General features: G+C 45.5%; 1 protein-coding gene across 7 annotated transcripts in view; it reads right to left on the bottom strand.

The window, feature by feature from the left end:
* The window catches only part of TBL1X (transducin beta like 1 X-linked), a 256,300-nt gene that overhangs the window by 170,784 nt on the left and 60,873 nt on the right, over positions 1–24,643 (bottom strand). Inside the window, exon 1 of one of the 7 annotated variants that reach the window (XM_054470825.2) lies at positions 13,520–13,629. The exons of 5 other annotated variants lie outside the window; for them this stretch is intronic. The gene's annotated coding sequence lies outside the window, so the exon portion shown is untranslated. Of the gene's footprint in view, positions 1–13,519; positions 13,630–24,643 lie in introns of those variants that run through there. One more of the 7 variants, XM_054470828.2, reaches the window with a different exon arrangement.

Below are 24,643 nucleotides of genomic sequence, written 5' to 3'. Positions count from 1 at the left end.
GAATATCAAGAAAGCACAAAAGGTCCCAGGTTTATCTCTTCCCACCACATCACTAGAGAAATCCTTCTAATTCCAAGAACACTAAACTCCTGCAAACCAAGCTTAATAAATCTTATTTGAGACTAAAACTGGATGCACCCATGTGTTGGGTATTGACATTAAGGAGACATGGGCATTTTGAGCAGATACCTGGTAAAGTACATTTTATTGGCAGTCGTCACGGTTTCGGATCAGTTCTCTCAATAAGGGACCTGCATGTACAAACGCTGTACATTTCAATTCCACACACTGTCTAACCACCACGATGAAAACTCCCGAGACGGTCTCAACTTTCACGCTTTGATAATAAGGTTTTGGTCACAAAAGTCTACTTAAAACGTGACATTTTTGCTGGTATACATGTAAGACTTAGCATTAGACCTTTAAATGGGGGGCTTAAAAGCACTAAGTAGATGCAAAAAGAAACACACAAAAAAGATAAGGCAAAAAGTAAGGGCAATGAACTGAAGAGGTGAGTGAAAATGGGGTGGTGGGATAAGGATGGGAGCTGAGAACTCTGAGCAAACCTATTAACAGAGTTTTGACTTTGGACCACGTAAATGTTTTTTCTATATTTGAAAAATACTTAACTCAAAGAGGATAAAATATGCATATCTTAAAATTCAATAAAGATGAATAATTTAACTTACATATCAAATTGGTACTATAAACATCGGAGAAAAATTAAGTAACTTTTGTATATTGTCTGTACACCCACAGTGAGATACGTCCTAAGGACAAGAGAATTTCAAGGAATCTTGAACTTTATTTCATTGTTTTGGTAGCAGTGGTGGTGGCAGCACCAATGTAAAAATTTCTGAAACCTTTTTTTTGTGTCTTATAGAAGAGAACGGATGTGTCAATATGTTGTTGCTGTAGGCAGCAGATTCTCACTACAGAAGCGTGATACTAGATGGCAAGAGGAAGGTGACGAAGCATCCTGTGGAGTTGGGCTTAAGAGGAAGGGGCAGTGTGAAAGCATACACAGAAACATCTATTTCCCTGGGTCTCTGCACCCAAGGAGCCCAGGAGCAATGATATCCCCATAGCAATGAGCACACTCAGTTCTCAGTTCCTGGTTTTTAAATATTAAATATCATTCTCCAAGGCTCTTTGGCCAAAGGCTGATTCAAGGTGAGGGGAAGGGAATTTCCACTGGGAACCTGAAACCTCTTCCAGTCCCAGAAAGAAAGGACACAGATATGAGGCTGGGCACAGTGGTTCATGCTCGTAATCCCAGCACTTTGGGAGGGCAAGGAGGGTAGATAACTTGAGGTCAAGAGTGTGAGACCAACCTGGCCAACATGGTGAAACCCTGTCTCTACCAAAAATACAAAAATTAGCTGGGCATGGTGGCACACATCTGTAGTCCCAGCTACTTGAGAGGCTGAGGCAGGAGAATGGCTTGAACCCAGGAGGTGGAGGTTGCAGCGAGTCGAGATCGTGCCATTGCACTCCAGCCTAGGTGACAGAGTGAGACCCTGTCTCAAAACAAAAACAACAACAAAAAAATGAAACGACATAGATTAAAGGGGCTTAGAGGAGCATAATAAAAGAACCCAGGCCCCATCCTTGAAGGGGGCATGACAGAAGAACACAGTGCCCATCCTGAAGGGGTTCCCATTAGGCAAATTTAGGGCAACGTTGTGTATCTAAAAAAATAATGTAATGACAACAACGTATGACACATTTTTAAAAATTAAGAATAAATGAGTCCATAGTGATTTTTAAAGGTCAAAACAAAGCTCTTCTTTAAGAATACCAACTAATAAATGAAAAATGAATAGAAGAATTAGAAATGCATCATTTTTTGACCAAAAATGTACTAGATCAGGATTCAGCTAAATAGAAAATATTTTTGGCTATCTGGTCTGTGTCCCAACTCAATTCTGCCGTAGTAGTGCAAAAGCAACCGCTAACAGATAACACATAACTGAACAGACTTGGTGGAGTTTTTTGGGTTTTTTGTTTTTTTTTTTCCTGAGACGGAGTCTTGCTCTGTCACCCAGGCTGGAGTGCAGTGGCGCAATCTCGGCTCACTGCAAGCTCCGCCTCCTGGGTTCAGGCTACTGTCCTGCCTTAGCCTCCCCAGTAGCTGGGACTACAGGCGCCTGCCACCACGCCCAGCTAATTTTTTGTACTTTTAGTAGAGATGGGTTTTCACCGTGTTAGCCAGGATGGTCTCGATCTCCTGACCTTGTGATCCGCCCGCCTCGGCCTCCCAAAGTGTTGGTATTACAGACGTGAGCCACCGCGGCAAGCCATAGTTTGCCAAAGCTGGACTAATTAATTTATGGTAATCAATGGATGCTAAAACCACCAAAGGAAAACCATCGTGAGGAACAGAATAATCACACCATCTCACTGTATCATAACACAGATTACTCATTGGTAACAGAGAGAAGGGAGCTTCAACAGGGAGCCATCTGGTGGATACACCATCACCAAGGATCGAGAAGGAGATTCTGAGTTCCTGAGGGGATGCAATGGGAAATATAATCATCAGCTGTGCAGCGTTCCTGCCAAAACTGTTCAACATCACTCTAATCACATCGGGAAACAGACAAATCCCCAAACTCCTACGTCACAGAAGAAGGTTGGGGGACTCCTCTAGAATACAGGAGACTAAAGAGACGTAAAATATAATACACTATCCATGAGTACAACTTGGATCAAACAACTGGAGAAATTTACATGTGACAGCATACTTAATAAAACCATCATATGTTTAATTATGAGGTGTGACAACCCCAAGAATGTAAGTACTATGGTTTCGTAGGAGAATGTCCTACACATCCATGGAGTGAAGGGAAGGAGAAGAGGAGAGTGAGGGGGGAAAGGGAGCAACCTTAGAGTAATGAGAGAAAACGTACATTTGGTAAAAATGTTTAATGATCCATGAATCTATTCTTTAAGCTTTTCTGAGGGTTGGAATTTTTTTTTTTCTTGAGATAGGGTTTCACTTTGTCACCCAGGATGGAGTGCAGTAGCGCAATTCAGGCTTACAAGCCTTGAACTCCTGGGCTCAAGCGATCCTCCCACCTCAGCCTCTCACATCAGTCCTACAGATGTGCACCACCACACCTGGCTAATCTTTCATTTTTTTATTTTTTGCAGAGATGGGATTTTGCTACTTGCCCAGGCTGGTCTCGAACTCCCGGCTTCAAATGATCCTTCTGCCTCAGCCCCGCAAAGTGCTGGGATTATAGGCATGAGCCACCACACCCAGCCAGGGTTTGAAATTTTTCAAACCATAAAAATGGGGGGACCAGCCTGGCCAACATGGCGAAACCCCATCTCTACTAAAAATACAAAAATTAGCAGGGCATGGTGGCGGGTACCTGTAATCCCAGCTACTCAGGAGGCTGAGGCAGGAGAATCACTTGAACCCGGGAGGCAGAGGTTGCAGTGAGCCGATATCATGCCACTGCACTGCAGCCCGGGCAAGAGAGTGAGACTCCATCTCAAAAAAAAAGTGGGGGGAAAATAACTACATAAACCTTGGATTTCACTAAGTTATTCCACTGCCTTACACCAGTCCCACTTTGCTACTATTTGCCTTCAACAAAATTCCCAATTAAGTCCGTTTCTGTACTGAAATAAATATTGAGGCCGGGTGCAGTGGCTCACGCCTGTAATCCCAGCACTTTGGGAGGTCAAGGCTGGTGGATCACCTGAGGTCAAGGGTTCAAGACCAGCCTGACCAACATGGAGAAACCCTGTCTCTACAAAAGATTACAAAAAAATTAGCCAGGCGTGGTGGTGCATGCCTATAATCCCAGCTACTCAGGAGGCAGAAGCAGGAGAATCGCTTGAACTCGGGAGGTGGAGGTTGCAGTGAGCAGAGATCGCACCATTGCACTTCAGCCTGGGCAACAAGAGTGAAACTCCATCTCAAAAAAATAAAAATAAAAATAAATAAACACTGAATAAAATATTAAAATAAGCAAAATAAATATTGAAATAAATGTTCACTGTCGTTTAAGGAAAAAAAAAACCCACTCACTTTGCATTTGTGCCACGCTGTCTAGTTAACAGCACTTTTGCATGTCTCTCTAGAGTCTCCCAGCCACGTACATGCTGGGCAGTGTGAGAATCCCTCACCTCTGCACACTCAGGCAGGCCTGGCATTCTCCAGGGGACCCCGCGTGCATCAAGCTGAAAACAGCCAGAATCTCCAGTGGAGCCCGCTTTCCAGACACTATGGGGCCCCAAGCTCTTCGACTAGGACACCTCACCAGAGCTTCACAGGCCCCATGGGATAGCAATGCCTGTATTTCTCCTGATCTTGACTTGAGCAAACACATAATAATTAGCAGGAGTTTGGAATACTTTTAAATAATTCATAACAGCATTTACAAACATTTCTTGGGATACTGGGTGGAAGTATCTGCTGGAGTAATTTGCCCCAACTCCTTGCAAAACTCCCCCTGCCAGACCCTACCAGGATCTAAGTGGGGGCAAGGGTGGGGACGGCAGGGAGATTCGTGATTGTTTTTTGTTTTCTTAAGAATAGCAGATTATCCCTTTAAAACATAATGAGTTTAAGCCTCAGTGACCTCTGCAGAGAATGTTCTGTGTTCGGCTACTGTCACTCAAGGGTGGTGGCCTGCTCCATATGTGGAGAGTAGCCCTTCACCCCTGTTTCTTGGCTGCGTTAAGGGGCAAGGGTACATCGCTGTCATTTTTGATACTGGAATTTTCGATTTGTGTCGAATTTTCTATTTCTATCACCTGTCCCGATACTGGGCACAAAGAAGACTTTAGAGAAGCTCAATTAAATAGGCAATTGAAAAACAACTGTCAACAGAGAGTCCCATACATGGTTTGGACAACATCCCTTATACCCGAAACAGGACAGCCATCAAGGGGCAGGAGCAGTCACCTGCACACCCCCAAGACGAAGGGCCACACTCTGACAGCTCTGCCTCCTGTTTCTCCTAGCCTCCCATGGGTGGGCTAGGATGCCCCACACAGTTTGTGAGTCAGCAAGAGGGAGGAGGGGGGAGGAGGGAGAAGGAGGGGTGGGGGAAGAAGCCAAGTCTCTTCAAATCAGGAAAATACCCATCTGATTTCAAAGTCACCCAGCCTTCCCGCTACTCTGAAAAGTGAGACACACGCAGAGCTTGGATATGGCCAACTCAGGCCGACCACCCCACAGAGATTCCTGGCCGGCTAACCTCCCGTTCCTTCCCCTAGACAACAGACTTACCCACAACACACTCACACGCACACCCAGAAGAGCCACAAAATCAAATCCAGGGAGGCACTGAGGGTGATCGGCAGGCACAGGCGGCCAGAATCCCAGCACACGGATTCACGTCCCGTGCCCCCACTTTCTATGCCTCCGCAGCCATGGGGAAGCCACCCTGTGCGTCTCAAGCTGTTCTGTCCTTGTTGGTCCAGAGGGATGGTAACGCCCACCCTGCCTCGCTCACAGGGATGAGTCCAGGGCAGGTGACATGAAGGTGTTTTGAAAACACACAGAGCACACACAAACATTCAGTATGGTGACACGTGGCAGGGGACAGGCCACGGGCTGGCACTCACTCCCCCTGCGAGGCCAATTCTTCCCTCTCTGCAGCACCCAGGGATCGAATGACTGAGCTGTCATGTGACAAGTGACAGCTTCTCCATACACTGCAGCGTCCGGGGAAAATCGCACTCATTGCAATTCGGGGCTCTTATGAACAACAAAAAATACACAGTCATGGAGAATACAGTCTGGTGCAGCGGATGCTTACATTTTAACCACCTCTTGCTAGCCCTACCTAACAGGGTCCCAGTTTCCCCCTGGGGAGTTTCCTCTCCCATTCTGCCTTACAAATAGCACTGAAAGGAGAGAAGTTACCATGCTGCGAAGGCAACGCTGCCCGCTCCTGCTCCAGCCTCTTCCAAAGTGCAAGGAGGGGCCAAGGCAGAGTGTTGACAAGCTCAGGTCATGATGAAAATTTCCAAAGACAAGACACACTACTCACAGTTACCTCCTTCAACTCTGATGCCCCCATTCTAAAAGAAAATGCTGGGGAAGTGGAGCTACCGAAATGCTGTGGTTACATCTAGCTATATGGTCCAGGAGTATCCAAGACAGCTGTGTTGCCGCCGGCTGTAATGGTGTCGGAATGGCTTCCAGGAGCAATTCATTTGGAAATAAATCATCCAGTGTCAGGACAGGGTGAGTGGGGCCAGACAAGCACAGCATGATAGGGGCGGCCTGAGGGCAGGAGAAGCACAGTTGGAAAGGATCAAAGCCAGAAGCCAGTCCGTGGAAAATTCTTCCGTAGAATTTTTATCACTTATCAAGTCATTTATCAATTTTTACCATCCATCAAATGCAATTACAGGCAAGTTTCCAAAATTTAACTAGGCAAAAGTTCATACTAGCAGTAACCACTTGTAAATCGCTACAACAATGGCAATGACAAAACTGGACCCTAAATTCTCTTGCTGCTTCCTCACCTGAAAATGCTACTGCAAAACCACTAGTGGAGGAACAGACAATCTATGAATATACAGATTTTTGTTAAAAAAAAAAAAAAAAAAGATATGGAGGTGGATCAGGCAATTAATTCACATTTTCCCAGACCATGAAGTTTGTGATGGCTGTCAACTTTAAGAAAATTAGTAAGTAGTGACTCCAGGCCCCTCAAATCCTAGTGAGGGTCATTCCTGGTGGGAATACTGCCAAGTGAGGGGTGACCAAAACGCTGCATGGCTTGTCCCCTGGTCCAACCTGGAGGTGGGCACATGGACCCCAACTCAACCAATTAGCTACTATGCCTACGCACACACACTCACTTTCACACATACTTTGAATCTTGAACTACCAACACTAGAACATAAATGTGTCTTAAGTATCTTCTGCGGCTGTGATGGTGTCCAGGCCAACAGTGGCAGTCGTTCCTGCCACAGCGAATGTTGCTGCGTTCTCTGTTTTTTGTTTCTCATCTCTGCAAAGCTTCCTTGGTTCCTGCTGCTTCTGCACGACAAGCCTCCTGGCCCTCCGTCAGTTCCCATGGGCTCCAACAACTCTAATAAACCCTGTGAGCTTCAGTTAGCCAGAACCAATTTCTGCAGTTTGTTGTCGGCTAAATCCAATCTAACCATCCAGTGTTTTCATGTGCAAGGCAGATACCTTTTTTTTTTTGTCACTGGAGAAACAGAGCTGAACTAGTCAACTCTAGCCCTGGTAGCATGAAGCCCGACATAACTGGCTTTCCCACATCATGTACCTAACATTTGATGAATAAGAAATTCATGAACAAAAGGATTGTACCATATGGCTTTATGATCATTTGTGTCTACAATATTAAATTAGTACAATTAATTATAGTTAAATTCTGCCAAGCCACATTTTTGTGTTTTTGTATGGTTTGGTTATGTTTTTATATTGTCTGATTTGCAGGCTCCTTCTTTTCCCTGGCGAGTGGTGAAATCTCTTTGTTTACTACTTAACGCCCCATAACAAAAAGTGAATTCTGACTTTTGTTTTCAATTGGAAAGGAGAGGTTGAGTTAGAAACTGGGGTAATATGAATGCGGCATCCTTCTCTGATTATTGACAGAAAAAGCATTTTACAATCTTTAAAAGACAATAAAAGAGGGATTTCACAAACAATATAGGATGCTGGACCAACTAACAGTAATATTTCCTGGGGCTTGTCACTAAATCGGAGATTTTTCCAAAGAACATCCAAAGCACTAGTGAATACATAAGCATCTTATTTAAAACTATAGGAAAATATAATACTGACCTAACCACTGAATTTAGACTTGTTTGTGATGAAAGACTTAGTCTTTTGTTAACTGTTAATATAAAACATTTTGCTCTTCCTAAGTCAGCACATATTTGAAGGAAAGACCAACAATTGCCTTTGGCATCACTTCCCTCGGTTGTCCCAGCTCCGCGCTAACAAGCACAGTTTTTAATTTAACTTCCCTTGTGAGATGGCTGACTTTTGAAAGAGAAAAACAGGCAAGAAGACTTCATCTCCAATGGAAGAGCCACTGCCAGAGGTGGGGCCTTTCTGGTTCACAATTTCTCTCTGGCTTGACTTCCCCCTCGCCAGCTGACTTGGTTGGCCTCTAACAAATTTCAACACAGTTGAGGGGCATCAGAACACTTGTCTGGCTCTGGCCACATCCTCTGCAATAACCAGGCTCCTGCATGCCTTGCTCCTGTGAGTCAGTTGCCACCTAGTGTATAACCTTTGTTAACTTGCACCCCATGCCTGCATCTTTGTCTTGGTAACCCAACTAGTACACTAGACCCTCTAGAAACCAAATCCTGGCTAGCGCATAAGTGTTCAGTGCTACCTCTGACAATGGGCTAGTGATGACAATGATGATGATTAGTTACTATTATCTCTGTCCCCAGTGTGGATAGGGCCCACGACTTCATTTTAAACTATTAACACTTCTTGTGCCAAATTCTTCCTGCATTACAACTACCACCCACTGTGTACACACAGGTTATTCTGCACCTGTTCTGGATATTCTGTTCTGCCTACAACTATGAATGTCTTTTAAGACCCATCTAGAGCCAAATAAGTCCTGTGGCACATTCCTGAGTCACTGGGTTAGTCTAGTTCCAAGTCTCAGCTGTACTGTCTAGTAGGGTATGCATTTGGTGGGGCATGCCCTGACCACGACTTGATAATGAAGGAGGTGGAGTGGGAAGATGTAATAACCCAGTCTTCACCTATTTGACTGAGCTATGTGCCAGGCTCTGTGCCAGGTGCAGGACTACAAAGACGAGGATGACGTGGGGCTGCCCATGACACAAAGAACAGTTTGGTGAGGAGACAGATATCTCAAAAGACTATCACAAAACAACCCAGAAGTGCTATAAAAAATATTCTCAGCATTTTACAGAACACTGATGAGTAGCCCAAAGCCATCTGGGTGGGAAACGGGGCTTCCTGAGGAAAGTGATATCTGAGCCACGTCAAAGAATAAGTAGAACTTAGCCATGAGGAGAAGAGGTGAGCAGGAATCATCACAGGATACCCCAAGTTTATAACAGAAACTAACCTTTACCAAGTGCCCCTGCACCAAGATTTTGCCTATGTAATCTCATTGACCTCACACAACCACCGTATAGAGTACATACGGTCAACTTCATTCTTCTGATTAGGAAAAGCAAGCAGGAAAAGGTTAACTTGACAAGGTGCCACAGCTATGCAAAATGGTGGTGACACAATGCACCCTAATCTGAGTAACTCTCAGACCAACACAATTTCTATTGTACCTACGACCTTCATGGAACTACGCTCTTGTGATAAAGGTCACAAGAAGCTCTTTGTGCATTTAATCAAGTATGCAATGTGCCTAGATGTTCCTTGTCATCCTCAAACACAATGTAACCTTTTCCTCATTTTGGCCACCAAAAGATTCACAAAGGGAACAGAAAACAAGATTGTCATCCCCTCCTCTCAGTATCTCCCATCAGAGTAACCCTAACTCACCGCTTCTCAACCGTCCTGTTATCTGAGCGCCACGTTCCCAGCAGCTTTTGCTGGCAAGGACAGCTAAGCCCTCCATCTGCTGCACTGCCCTGAGGCCTTATCTTGTGCTGAGAGGAGGGGCCCCAGCGGGCTTCTCCCCAGCAGGTGCACACGCACTCTGGCACCCTGGCACTTGGCCATGCAACCTTTCCCCAGGTGCCTTTCCCTACCAAAGGCGAAGCATGCAGACTTCAGGCTCATCAGAGAATGGAAACACCTTCTAGGGCTCTGGACACAAGGCACCCTCAAACAAACATCACCCAGGAAACTGATACAGAAAACAGAGCTGGAACCTCCCCCTCACCCTTTGGTACAAGAAAAGCATTGAGCAAGAGAGAGCAGTTTTACAAGCGAGGAAGTATGAGGCTAATCTGCTCACAAACAAAGCACCAAAGAGAAGATATCTGAAGGACGTACAGTCTAAAGTTTCAGCAGAGGATGGGAGACTGGGCACGTCCTAATATTTCAACAGATGTGTCTTAGTTTAAGGATAGCGCACATAAAAACTTTCCTTTTACCAAATTTATCTTTGGTAAACTAATTTCCCAGTCGGTGCCCTTGGAGAAATCTGTGTTAACTATTTGATAGTTCCCAATAAGAAAGGATACCTGGGCAAACATATGGTCCATGATATCCAAGGGAAATCTGAACTGCTTTTCTGCTATTGAGCAACATAAACCAGGCTGAAATTACTAAAATGGAGAGCAGCATGGTTACTACTAAGACCTGGGCTTTTGAAGATGGTGGAAAAAACCCAGACATTAAACCTAATCTCCAGTCCCATAATTGCTATTTTAACATTAATGGAACCTCCAGACATCAAGCACAGTGCAAACGTCCCAAGCAGTGAGCATTTCACAATGCTCACTGGAGTTGGCGTCCCCACCAGGCCCTCAACGCCGATGACCTGATCTCAGATGCACATTGGTGCAGTTGAGTCTGCTCACAGTCATAGAGCATCATGTTACTTCCAAAGCTTTCAACTCTGAAATTCTCATTTTGGGCCTCACTTCCCGCCACACCATTCCCCCTGCCTCGAGTGGCCTCACAACCCAGATCTGGCTCTCACCAAGGCCCCCAGCCCACAACTCACTGCAGGTCACCCCTGCCTTCCCACCCAAACTAGGTCCTCACGGCTATCAGGCCTAGGGTTGCCCTGTCTAATACAGCAGCCACTAGCCACACGTGACTATGTAAACTTAAATCAATTAGAAGTAAACATATGCCAATGCTCATAGCAGCATTATCCACAACAGCCAAAAGGTGAAAGCCGCCCATGTGTTCTCTGACAGATGAATGGATAAACAGCGTGTAGTCCATCCATACGCTGGAATATTATACAGCCTTAAAAAGGAAGGAAATTCTGACACATGCTATGACATGGATGAAACTTGAGGACGTTGTGCTAAGCCAGACACAAAAGGACAAATACCGTATGATCCCACATATAAAAGGTCCCTAGAGTGTCAAAATCATAGAGAAAGTAGAATGGTGGTTGCTGGGGCTGTGGGGAGGGAAGAATAGGGAGTTTGTGTTTAATGGGGCAGTTTTCTGTTTGGTATGATGAAAAAGTTCTGCAGATGGATCGTGGTGAGGATTGCACAATGTTATGAATATTTAATGCCGTTCAACAGTGTACTTAGAAATGGTTATGATGGTAAATTCTGTTATATGTATTTTACCACAATAAAAAAAATTGGGGGGGGGGGCGGTAGAGAGAGGAAACCTATCTGTAAGAGCACATTTTTCAATATGCCCAAACAAGAATATCAGGACCTTTTAATTGCTAATGCACGTAGATCACTCAAGACCACAGATGGCTCAAAGGTAAAAATCAAGATCCCTTTGGATCCCTCCCTGCCCGATGCATTGTGCTTTGCTCACAGTAAAAGCACTCAGTGATACTGGCTACATGGCAACAAGTACCAAATGATTACATGAGAGGTCTTTGGTAATTCTGAAAGGAAATTAGTGGATTGACCTTACAGTAATTGCTTCAAGACTTAAAAAGAAGGATTGGTAACTTAACGGCCTCGAAATCTTTCTTGGCGCATTCAAAACAAGAGAAAGCCTTTTGTAAACGCTTTGCACTTGTCTCACCACTGGAAGAGGGATTAAAGCCACTGCCTTGGTGCGAGAGGAGAAAATGTCTCCATGATAAAAGTCAAATTAGCAATATTTGACCTCCGGGTAATTTCACTCTGCAGCCCAGCTCCCCTTCTGCTGAGGTTAAAGGCACAACAGTGGCCAGGAGACAGGCCAATTTAAGAGTAACATGTGTCTAGTCTTATCAGAATTAGCTCTGTTTTGATTTTATAGCTAAGTCAATGAGGCACTTGGATTCTGTGGAAATTACCTCATAATTATTACCTGTGCAAGACAAATGTAACTTATTTAACTTTACAGGGCATTGCCAGTAAGACACGAATACTACAATGATAAAAGTGCTCAATTTTGGCCGGGCACAGTGGCTCACTCCTGTAATCCCAGCACTTTCGGAGGCCAAGGCAGGCAGATCACGAGGTCAAGAGATCGAGACCATGCTGGCCCACATGGTGAAATCTCATCTCTACTAAAAAATATAAAAATTAGCTGGGCGTGGTGGTGCACGCCTGTAGTCCCAGCTACTCGGGAGGCTGGGGCAGAAGAATCACTTTAACCCGGGAGGTGGAGGTTGCAGTGAGCCGAGATCACACCACTGCACTCCAGCCTGGTGACAGAGCAACACTCCATCTAAAAAAAAAAAAAAAAAATGCTCAATTCTGATGCTGGGGCAAACAAGAATTATCCAAGACACTTAAAATTGGATAGCTTTTTGTAATGGCCCAATAATAACGACTGTAATGCAGCAGCTTGTAAGGTACTTTAAAAAACAGAAAGGATATATACTGAGGTTATCACAGGACAGAAGACTGCCTATGCCTGCTCACTTCAAATGGCCAGAGTTCATTTGAAACACAGCACAACTGTGTGCTTCTAGTATTAAAATTCATGTGCCGCAGCCCACATTAGTGGATTCAGGCTGATCAATTTCAAACCATTCTGATGGCAAAGGGTGAATCATTCGAAAATGTCTTGGGAATATGATATAGAACCAAAAATGCTCATTCCCTACCTCTAGTTTCACCAATCCTCATACCAGCACTATCTATTGAAGGATCTGTTAAATGTCACTCTGATCCTCGTATACACGCTAATTCCATTTAAAAAACTCACTCTATACACTCTTTTCAGAGTAATCAAGTAGAGAGGTAGTCCTACATACTCAACTTTAAAGACTAGGATGTTTATACCCAGACAAGTAAAATATAAAGGGCACTGTCCTTTAACATTAATTTTGACAAGACATCAGAGCCAGATTTGATCATTTGGATATAATTAAAAGAGTGCAAGGTTATTTTCACAAAACCAGAAAGACTTCTCTGATAGAATTCATCATCGCATCTTTAGAAGTTTGTGCTGACTCTCACATAAGGGGGGCTGCGTGTTTACAAACACACCCGAAGACTTTCACGATCAGGTATGCAGGGAAGACCTCAGGCCAGTGTGCCCAGGAGGTAAAATTCAGACACATTTCCAGTTAAAACTCTGGAGGCAAAAACATTTATTCCTCTGCATACTCGCAAGCCTGGCTGCAAGCCACACACACTCTTCACCTCCATTTCCTTCCCTCTATAAACAGAACCACATCTGTGCACAATGATTTCGTTTCCTTACAGGGGACTGGAAGCTTCCTCCCCGTCTCTCAAATAATGACAAAAATAACATTACTCAGGCATGCACAGCAGGCAAAGCCTTCTTGACAATTAGGATTTCAGAGCTTCTTTTTAGGGGAAAAGGGAGTAAGAATTCAAGTGGGATGGCTTCTGGAAGCCTGGGTCTGCATAGATCCCAAGCTGTGAAAAGACAGAAGCCCATGTGTCTGGCCTCTTTAAAAAAAAAGAGTAATATAAAAAGAATAATAAAAGTACTTACTGTTGACCGGATGCTTACCAAGCTCTGTTCTAAGCACTTTAACATGAACCAGCTTTTAAAATAATTCCACTTACACAAGCTACCTCAAGTTGTGAAATTCAAAGAAGCAGGGAGTGGAATAGTGGTTGCCAGGAGCTGGAGGGAGGAGAAACAGGGAGGAGTTGTTCAGAGGGTACATTGTTTCCATCCCGCAAATGAAAAGAGTCCTGGAGACGCTGGACAACTGCAGCTGACAATGCCTACACTCAGAGAGGGGGGAAGAGGGGAGATCTCATGTGGGATTTTTTTTTAACCAGAATTTGTAAAATGCTCTAACAATATCCTATTAAGGGAGGTACCAATATCCATCCCCAGTAAACACTGGCAGCCAAGAATCAAACCAAGGGACTGACAGATACCCCCAATCCTGAGTCCACTTCAGTGAAAAACGAGAAAAGGAAAATACTCAACACTGTATTTTTTTTTTTTTAATTAGGGTATTAAGAACTGTTGAATTAGGCACTTAAATGAGTGTTTGGTATGTGAATCATATCTCTATAAACCTTTTTTAAAAAAAGTCCACAATAGCTAAGAATGGGTGCATCTTATTATATATAAGTCACACTGAAATACGATAAGCACGAAAACAAATGTATACAGAAAGCACATAAAGAACCCTATACGAATAATACGTGGCCACTAAATAACAACCGTATGTCAATGAGTAAAAAATCACCACTTAAATGATGGAAGAAATTCAGATGACAGGAGCCTCACAAACCCAGTTTTCTGAAGACATTATTTATACTCATTAGGATGCCTGCACAGATGTTGCTGTTGATATGAAACAGACATTGTAGTCACAGTGAAAGGGAGAAAAATGGCTGTCCACCATTTTTCACCTCCACATCTCTCTGGCTAGTCTTTAGTGGGATCAGACAGCAAAGCAGGAAAAGACAATTTGAACACCGACCCGACGTGCAGGCTCCCGGGCAACCCTTCTCCTTGCCTGCCTCCCTCCCTTGCTCTCGCATGGTTCTGGGTTCCTCCCTCGGAGCTCAGCATTGCCCAAGCACTGGGCACGGCAAGCCAGTGCTTCACTGTCACCGCCCCTACCAGCTCCTGAGCTCCTGGAGCAAGGCCTCTCCAGGGTGCAAGCATCCCTGGCTCTGCAGAGCCTTCATGGCACCTACGGGAGCCCAATTTCACCACAGCCCAAGGAAGTCCACCAGCTGCTTCCCCTTTCGAAGGAGCCCGGAGCAACACACCCAGCAGAGGTAGTGTCCTGGTCTCCATTTCTCGTAACTTGATCATGCTGGCCTGGTAAGCTAGCATCCCTGACCTCCACATTTTCAAAACACGGCACGAATACCCACCACCACTGTGCCTTTCTTTACTTGGGGTCTGCTGTCTGCGATAGGTCCCTCTTTGCCTCGGAAATTGTCCTGCCTTCACTTCTCCCCAAAGAAAAGGCTGGGAATGTCTCAGGAGCATTTGAAAACTGCATTTAAGTTTCTCTTTCATGGAGGGTTTTCACTCAGAAGGAAACCAAAACTTCCCCAAAGGTAAAATATTTTCCTAAGTTATCTCCCTAACATCAGAACACCTCTTTGAACTGCGGCATTATGTTTATGGAATTTTGTGTACCACAAGTAAGGACTAGAAGAAACATTTTGAAAAAGTGGGGAGGGGGAGGAAGGAAGAGAATGTATGATGAAATTGGAGAGTAGAGAAAAGCAGGCCGAAGGGTGAGGAAAGCAAGCATTCATGCACATCTTCAACAGACAGCTGTGCTAGGAGTTCGCGCTCATCTATGGGCTGAATTATGGGCTGTTCACACCTGATGCTGCTTTCAACTCCCTTCCTTTTACCTCTTACCCTCACAGTTTTTGTTTATAACAAATTTACTGAGATATAATTCACATACCATGAAATTCATTCTTTCAAAACGTACAATTCAGTGGTTTTTAATACATTCAGAGTCGTGCAACCGCTGTCTAATTCCAGAACACTTTCATCACTTCCAGAAGAAACCCTGTGCTGGCTAGCAGTCACCCCACACTGCCCGTCCCCAGCCCTGGCAAGCAGGAGCCCACTTTCTGCCTCTATGGATTTTCCTGTTCTGGACATTAGGCATGTTACATCCCTACTCCCAACTCATATGCTGAAGCCTTAAGCTCCAGGACCTCAGAATGTGACTGTTCATTTGGAGTCAGGGCCATTCAAGAGGTAACTAAGGTAAAATGAGGTCATTAGGATGGGCCCTAATCCAACAGGACTAGAGATGAGGGGACACAGACACACATAGAGGGATGACCTTGTTAGGACCCAGGGAGAAGACTGTATCTACAAGCCCAGGAGAGAGGCCTAGGGAGGAACCAACCCTGCCGACCCCTCCATCTGGGACTTACAACCTCCAGGACTGTGGGAGAATTACTGGCTGTTGTTAAAGCCGCCCGGCACGTGGTGCTGCGTTAGGGCAGCCCAGGAGACTAAGGCAAGCCCGCGGGCTCAGTGCCAGGCCTGTGGGAGGCGTGGGAATGCTGAGCAAAAGGATTCCCTCTCCAATTCCTGGAGAGAGAGCAGAAGGAGTGAGGCTCATGGGCTTGCCCCCTAACCGCTAAGTCCCAACCCTTTGTCCCTCATTAAAAGTGTTTAATGTGTTTGGATAGAATTCCTCTAGGGTAAAAATGCTTCACCCCCAATGTTAAGATATAGAATTGTAATTTTACCCTCCCTCACCCCTCCCTTACAAATCAGTTAACGCTCAGATGTCCAGGGTGGGGCAGAAATCTGTTAACTGACATAAAAGAAATGCAGCCTTCGCTTCCTGGGGCAGGGGCTCCCAGTGCAGGCTTGCACAGAGATCCACATGCAGACTGAATGTCCACTCAAAGCTCCAGAAGCATGTGCGCAGCTCAGGAGGCCACCGCACGAACCTTTCAGCATGGCCAGATCTACTTCTCCTCCCCTCCCACCCCACAGACAGCACTGATCTTAAAAGACTTGCTCTTGCGCCCCAGGGCGGTGGCTCACACCTGTAATCCCAGCACTTTGGGAGGCCAAAGAGGGTGTGGATCATTTAAGGTCAGGAGTTCGAGACCAGCCTGGCCAACGTGGTGAAACCCCGTCTCTACTAAAAATACAAAAATTAGCCGGGCGGTAGTGGTGCGCGCCCATAATCCCAGCTACTAGGGGGACTGAGGCAGGAGAATCACTTGAACCCAGGAGGTGGAGGTTGCGGTGAGCTGAGATAGCACCACTGTACTCCAGTCTGGGCGACAGAGTGAGACCATGTCTCAAAAAGAAAAAAGAAGAGCCTCTCATTATGTTGCCCAGGCTGGTCTTGAACTCCTGGACTCAAGGGTTCCTCCCGCCTCAGCCTCCCAAAGTGCTGGTATTACAGACATGAGCCACAGCGCCCAGCACAGATCTACTCTTCCTAAATAAGCGAAGATGCTTATTATTTGTGTCTTTTTGTTGTTGTTGTTGTTACTTTCTCTCAATTATTTTGAATGTACAAAATATTCGTGGTATTCAAGGATCAGGTAACAGCTTTACAAACCAGAAATGAGAGATTATTGACATTTAATCAACCAAGAAATATTTATGAAATATAAGGCAAAAATCCCCCACCACCAACACACACACACACACACACACACACACACACACACACACACACACACACACACACACACACACACACACACACACACACACACACACACACACACACACACACACACCCACCCTCCCTCCCTCCCTCCCTCCCTCCCTCCCTCCCTCCAGGTTCTTAGTTCAAAAAAGTACCTCAAAATAAGGAAAAATGTAAATTGTTCTGAAGCACGCAAAGTTCATCGTGTCATGAATGAAAGGAACTCTCCCTCTCCCCTCCCTCTCTCCCTCTCTCCCTCTACCTGACTCATTTACTGTGTGAGTTTCTTAAATTCGTTTGAGGGAATGCAGGGAATTTAAGCACTAAGCATACCCATCTCCCACTAACTCCACCCTCCCGCCCAGGCCTCCCCCTTTTTAACACTCCCCACCTCTGCACAAAAGGTCCCGATCCTTCTCTATTCAGTTGCATTCTCTTAATGCAATGCACCCGGCACAAGCACACATCCCGCTCAAGGGTTAGCTGCTGACGGAGGGGCGGGGCTTTACCAGCGGCAGATAAGATGCTTTGGCAGGGAGCCTCTTTGCAGCCTCACACGTGATGCTCGGTCCATTTTTTTAAAGGGGGAGGACTACGTTTCATTGAACACATCTAAAAATGTAATGGAGGGAGGGAGGAATTAAGGTCAATGGCTAAAACGTGCCATTTAAAAGTATATGTATTCTAGGGGAAAAAATCCAGAAACATTTTCTTTCCGTTATATTTTAAGATTTCTTGGGTTGACTTCAACACAGATAAATGAACATTTGTGATGAAAAGATAAGTATAGTTTCTTAAAATTGAGAAGTCAAGGGGATTTTCTCACCTTATTTTAAAAGAAACATGTAAATATTTTAGCGGAAGTAGAGAGGAAAAAGGAAACATGCAGGGCTTTTTTAAAAGAGCACCTTTTTTGTTACAGCTTTAAAGCCACAGATAATTTGAGAACATAAAAGTGTGTGATGTGGTCTGTTCATTAAAAAGTAAGTGCCAGTATAAATTGAATTTTAAACTATCATTTAGCCAGACAATAATTTCAAATTTAATAACTAAATTGATTTTAATTGCTTTTAAATGGTCCTGGCAATATCTGAGAAAGCTCTTCATTTCTGCCAATTCATTAGAAGCAGGCAAACTTGAATACAGAAGGAAAAAAATCAAATCATTATAATTAAACAAAATTTTCTGCATTCAGCATCCTCTCCAATGTCAAGCAGACCCAAAAGCTACTGACTCTAACAAAAGCAAAGGAGACAGATGGGAGAATGGACCCCCTCGTGACATTAAAATACCACCTGGCTTATAAATGCATGTTCGTTTTGGAAGACATCAACAATAATAGGGCTCTCCTGTTCGTTTTTTTAAATCTCCTTTTTAGGTCTTCTATAACTAGAGGAGCTCAGAAGTGCTTTCCCCACATTCATCAGGTATTCTATTGTGGGTTTTCTTTACTCCACGACTCAGCGTATTTCTAGATATTAACCCATTCCTCCATGCATCAGCCATGGAGGTTTCTCTCTCTCTTTCTCTCTATCTCTCTCTTTCTTTCTTTGAGACTGGGTCTTGCTCTGTGGTCCAGGCTGGAGTGCCATGGTGCAATCACAGCTCACTGCAGCCTCAACCTCCCGGGCTCCTGCCTCAGCCTCCTGAGTAGCTGGGACCACAGGTGTGCGCCACACCACACCTGGTCATTTTTTTTTTTTTTTTTTTTTTTTTTGTAGAGACAGGGTCTCCTTATGTTGCCCAGGCTGGTCTCCAACTCTTGGCCTCAAGCGATCTTTCCACCTTGGCATTCCACAGTGCTGGGGTTACAGGCGTGAGTCACTGCGCCCGACCATGCCATGGAGGTTTCCTTTAAGTTTTTAACCCTGAGCCTCATGACCCCCCATGTCTACATTATTTTTACTCCCAAACGACATCAGAAACAAGGCGCACAGCTGCTGAAGGCCGCTTGGGCCTGGAAACCAGTCTCTACCTGGCTGTGCCATGCCTGCCTTCCTGCACCCACATCTGGGGTCTGAATGCATTCCACACAATGTCTGCGACCCCTCCTTTAGCACGTCTGAAATTCAGCATTCCAGGCAACTGCGGAGATGAGGTCATCACCCCTCAGGACTGCCTTTAACTCCTGGATCCAAGAAAACTGTGGCAACCACAAAGACCAGAGATAACAGAGGACTGGCAAGAGAGTAAACATCTTAGACCCTGAGGGCCATGCCATCTCTGCTGCAACCCACCCAAGTCTGCCCTGGTGGCACACTAAAGCAGCCACAGAGGACAGAGAAAGCAATGGGCATGGCTATGTCCCAATAAAGCTGGATTTTCAAATATGGGCCGTGGTTCACACAGACCTAGAGCCTGATCAAAACATTACCATAGGCACTTCCTTTGTGATTTAATTTTAACAAGCCATATGCTAATTTTGAAATTGTTTTCCAAAAAACCCAAACAAAGCAGGAAAAAAAATCAGAAAACTTTTCCACTCCGTATTTTTCAGTGCTGGTTTCCAGAACAGCCAGCAACAGGTGGGATAGAATTTGGTGTCGAGGATACAGCAGTGTGTGGCCAAGATTCCCGTTCAGGGCTTCCCCCTATCTCCAATTGCCACCCTCACCCAAAGCCAGGCCCCAGTGAATGGGCAATGAGGACCTTTACAAAGGCCTGGGCCCCTTGACTTGAGTCAGGACAAGCCAAGACCCAGAGCACCCATGGGTTCAGCTAAAGACTCTGTGACCCCGCCCCAGCCCACTCCTCCCAATCCCCAAAGCAGCACCCCCCGCCCCCCGCCAAGCTCCTGCACTCCCCAGGCTCTGATCCTGAGCCTCTCTCCCAAGATCTCCCAGGAAACCCATGTGCAGCTGCGGGTCACCTGCCCAGGGGCCCAGAGTGGGAACTAGGCAAAGAGGCTGGGGATCCCTGGAAAGGCAGGCCCGGGTAACATACTGAACTGTCCCTCTTCATCTGACAGTCGTTTCTATTTCAGAGACACTTCCTTCCAAATGCCAATGCCTCACAGTCTCTATTCCTGTTCAGGGCCTCGGGAGAACTCCTCGTTCTTCAAATGGGAAGTGAAGTTACCTGTGTTCCTAAGACCCCCTGCATGTAGGACAATTCCTCGGAAATGAACTGAGCTGCAAATGTCCTGACACAGGCTACAACATGGGAGAACCTCAAGGACATTATGCTAAGTGAAAAAAGCCAGACACAAAAGGACAAACACAGCGTGATTCCACTGACATGAGGCACCTCAGACTAGTCAAATCCACAGACACAGAAAATAGAACGGTGGGTGCCAGGGGCTCCGGGGGAAGGGAGAATGGGGAGTTACTGTTTCATGGGGACCAGGTTTCAGGTTGGGATAATGAAAAAGTTCTGAGGCTGGGCACGGTGGCTCCCACCTGTAACCCCAACACTTTGGGAGGCAGGAGTGGGTGGAATGCTTGAGGCCAGGAGTTTGATGCCAGCCTGGGCAACCTAAGGAGACCACGTCTCTACAGAAAAGTTAAAAAATTAGCCTGGCGTGGTGATGCGCACCTGTGGTCCCAGCTACTCGGGAGGCTGACATGGGAGGGTCGTTAAGGCTGTAGGGAGCCGTGATGCACTCTGGCCTGAGCAACAGAGCAAGACCCTGCTCCACTCCCCCGCCAAGAAAAAGAAAAAGTTTGAGAGTTATGAATGGCGGTGATGGTGGCGGAACAGTGTGAATATGGGATCCCAGCACCTCAGTGCCCATAAATAAACACACTCAGTCACTCACATGTTGTCAATGGCTGCTTTTGCCATACAACACCCAGAGACTACAGGGTTTAAAAACCACAAAATATTTATTATCTGGCCATTGACAAGAAAAGGTTTGCTGACCTCTAACAAAAACAAACCAAAATATGGGGTGGTGCAAGACGGCAGAGAAGATAGAAAGTTCCACCGATCGACCCCCACCCCAAGGACACCAATTTAACAACTATATACATACACACAAATAAATAAACCAAAATATCCCAAACTTTTTTTTTAACGCACATTTGGGGTCAGTGCCTAAATACGGCCTAGAGAGATTATGGTGAATCACTTAAAAAAAAGGTCGTACTACAATAAATACAACAGAGATGAGACCCCTATAGTAATTTTCCTCAAAGGATCTGTAGGGCAAACGGGCATCTTGTCCTTCTCCCTCAAGAGTCCCTCTCCCACACTGGAAATAAACTCCTGTGGTGTGTAGAGACGGCTGGCTTCTCCTGAGGCGCTGCTGAGCTGCAGCTACAGTCACTCCTCACAGTGCGGCCCCTCTCGGGCCACCCTACACCAACGTGGGCAAGGGAAGCAAAGGGCTTTGGGGGTGGACAGGTCAGGCCCTCCTTTGTCCTGTGTGATCCACGGCGATCCTCCTTTCCCCTGTGCCATCTCCCTGCCCACGCCTGGCTCATCTCAAATCCCATGCAATCTCCAAGCCTCCGCTTCCCAATGGTTCTGTGTGGCGGGGCCTTTCTAAATGCACAGGGGAGGGCTGCTCCCCATCACGATTCCCATGACAGGGGACTGACTCCCCCTTTGGTGTGTCTGCGGCTGCTTTCCAGTATCTGCCTCCCCACAAGTCTATCAACCCCAGGAGGGCAGAAAGCAACTTTCCCCAACGCGACTACCTCCGAGTGTGCGCCTGCACAGGGGAGGCTGCCGACACATGCTTACAGAATATTCTACGAAATTCAAAAGTCAGTGGCCATAAATGGAGTTTTATTGGAATACAGCCACATTTGTTTGTTTATGCAATGTGCAGGGCTGCCTTCTCACAATGTGGCTGAGTTGCAGAGGTGAATAGTTGCCAAGACTGGCCCCAAAAGCCTAAAATCCATACTCTCTGGTCCCTTACAGATAAAGGGTACCCACTTTGCTGTAGAAGAAAGACCACAGGGCTTAGAACCGGAAAATTACATCTTGGCACAAGCTCTGCTTCCCAGGGACCCCGGGGCAAGTCGTTTCATCTCCACTTCCCCGAAAGGAAAAGACCACACCAGAGTCATCAACATCTCTCTCAACTTAACACTCCAGTTCACTCTCAGATCAGCTCAGAGGAAAACTTGAGAGCAGAATGCCAAAAACACAGGCTTCATCTACAAAAGATTATGCGCAATCTATTCTGCTCATTTAGGTGACAGGCAAATTTTATCTGCTTTTGAACTCATCTCCACCTCCGGCCCCAAAATAAGTAAGGAGGAATTCAGTAAAGCTCAGAGAGCCAGACTTCACTGAGTCAACCAGGTATTACAAAGAGGCTGTGTTTTTTTTTTCCCTCTCTCTTTTCTCTCTCTCTCTCCCCACCCCGCCCCGTCTCTCCTCTCTCACACACACACTCACACACATACACACATGCACAGACGTTCTCTCTCTCACACAGACCCCTTCATCTTGAACTATAGGTGCAGCTGCATGCATTAGTCTTATTTCTGACACAGGAAGAAACAGGACTAGAAACAAAAATGAGGCAGGAACATTCCCGGACACAAGAATAGCACTAGATGCTTCAGCACTCAAGACTTTCAGGCAAAAAGAGGAAAACCACATCGAAGTCATCTAACACTCCTAATAATAGCATTAGGGATTGTTTTTAACACAAAATCTCTTTGGGAAAAAATTATTTTCTCTGCAAAATAGAGGAAAGTGCCTGTCCAAAAATGTAATTTACATAAACATTTAAATGCTGGCCAAGTTGGTATTGTTTTATGTGTCACATATGCTTAAATACCAATGCACGTTTATATTACAGCTGAAGTGAGTTATTTCCTCCTGCTCATAATCAGTTCTTAAACAGTACAAAGTCAAAGGCAAAACAACACTCAGGAGACTATGCAATTTTTCCATTCAAATTTGGATAATTTCTTTTTAAAAAGCAAATCTCTATCATGTAAATCTCAACAAAAACGTCTCCTTATTAAGCAATTATAGACCATTTGGATACTCCAGGGAAGGTCTAATAACATCTTAATATGTGGCTCCCAGTGTTCCTGCGGTATTTGCTATTACAAGTTAGAGTTACGTGTTCACTTCTCTTATGGAGAAATTTGTCCAAATACCTAGGAAGGCAGGCTCAAAAAATAAAAATAAAAGCATACAGTCTATTGAGCTATTAGGTATACTACTTTAAATATTCAAAACAAGTAAAGTGTGACTCTGACCTCAAGTCTAATGGGAATTTGGAAGGAGAACAAAAACAGCTATCCTCTTAAGACTGCCTACAGGGGACCCATGGTGTTCCGGGTTTCCATGGAAGGTGTGTGGAAAGAGGAAATTTCTCACCACTGAGGGAAATCAAGAATCCCAATAAATCCCACTGTCTTGTCTGTAATTGACTCCCATCTCTCCAGCTCCTGGACCACACCCTGGTCCAAGGAACCATCATCCCTCTGGAATATTCTAATGGGCTCCAACAGCCAACCCACTTCCATTGCCAACTCCCTCCAAGGACAGGTGATCGCTGGAGCCCAGGAGTTCAAGACCAGCCTGAGCAACATACCAAGACTTCATCTCCACCAAAAATACAAAAATTAGCTGGGCATGGTGGCATGGGCCTGTAGTCCAAGCTACTTGATAGACTGAGGCAGGAGGATCGCTTGAGCCCAGGAGATCGAGGCTACACTGAGTCACGATCGTGCCACTGGACTCCAGCCTGGGGGACAGAGTGAAACCCCGTCTCAAAACCAAAGGAAAAAATAAAAAAGGTTTACAAAGCATACATCAAAGAACTGAAAGCAGGATCTGAAGGAAATATTTGTGCAGGCAAGTTTGTAGCAGCATTATTCACAACAGTCAAAAGGTGGAAGCAACCCAGGTATCCATCTATACAGTTACAGGAATAAAGTGACCTATCCATACAATGGAACAGCACTCAGCCTTAAAAAGGAAAGACATTCTGACACATGCTACCACGTGGACGACCCTGGAGGACAGTACGCTGAGTGAAATAAGCCAGTCACAAAAAGACACATAGTGTAGGATTCCACGTATCTGAGGTCCCAGAGCTGTGAAGCACACAGAAACAGAAAGTTGGGTGGCTGCTGGGGCTGGGAATGGGGAAATGAGTGGGTAGTTACGTATGGAGTTTCAGGACTACGAGACAAAAGGAGTTCTGGAGGTTGGCTGCGCAAGAGTGTGAACGTACTTGCTGTTACTGAACTGTACAGTTAAAAATGGTTAAAACAGGCCGGGCACACTGGCTCACGCCTGTCATCCCAGCACTTCGGGAGGCCAAGGCGGGTGGATGACCTGAGGTCAGGAGTTTGAGACCAGCCTGGCCAACAGGGTGAAAGCCTGTCTCTACTAAAAATACAAAAATTAGCTGGGTGTGGTGGTGTGTGCCTGTAATCCCAGCTACTCAGGAGGCTGAGGCAGGAGAATTGCTTGAACCTGGGAGGTGGAGGTTGCAGTGAGTCAAGATCGTGCCACTGCACTCCAGCCTGGGCAACAGAGTGAGACTCTGTCTTAAAAAAAAAAAA

The sequence above is a fragment of the Pongo pygmaeus genome, chromosome X (assembly GCF_028885625.2).
Source record: "Pongo pygmaeus isolate AG05252 chromosome X, NHGRI_mPonPyg2-v2.0_pri, whole genome shotgun sequence".
NCBI classification, from domain to species: Eukaryota; Metazoa; Chordata; class Mammalia; order Primates; family Hominidae; genus Pongo; species Pongo pygmaeus.
The sequence above is the reverse complement of the archived record's forward strand: the minus strand, read 5'-3'. Positions and strand labels throughout refer to the sequence as shown.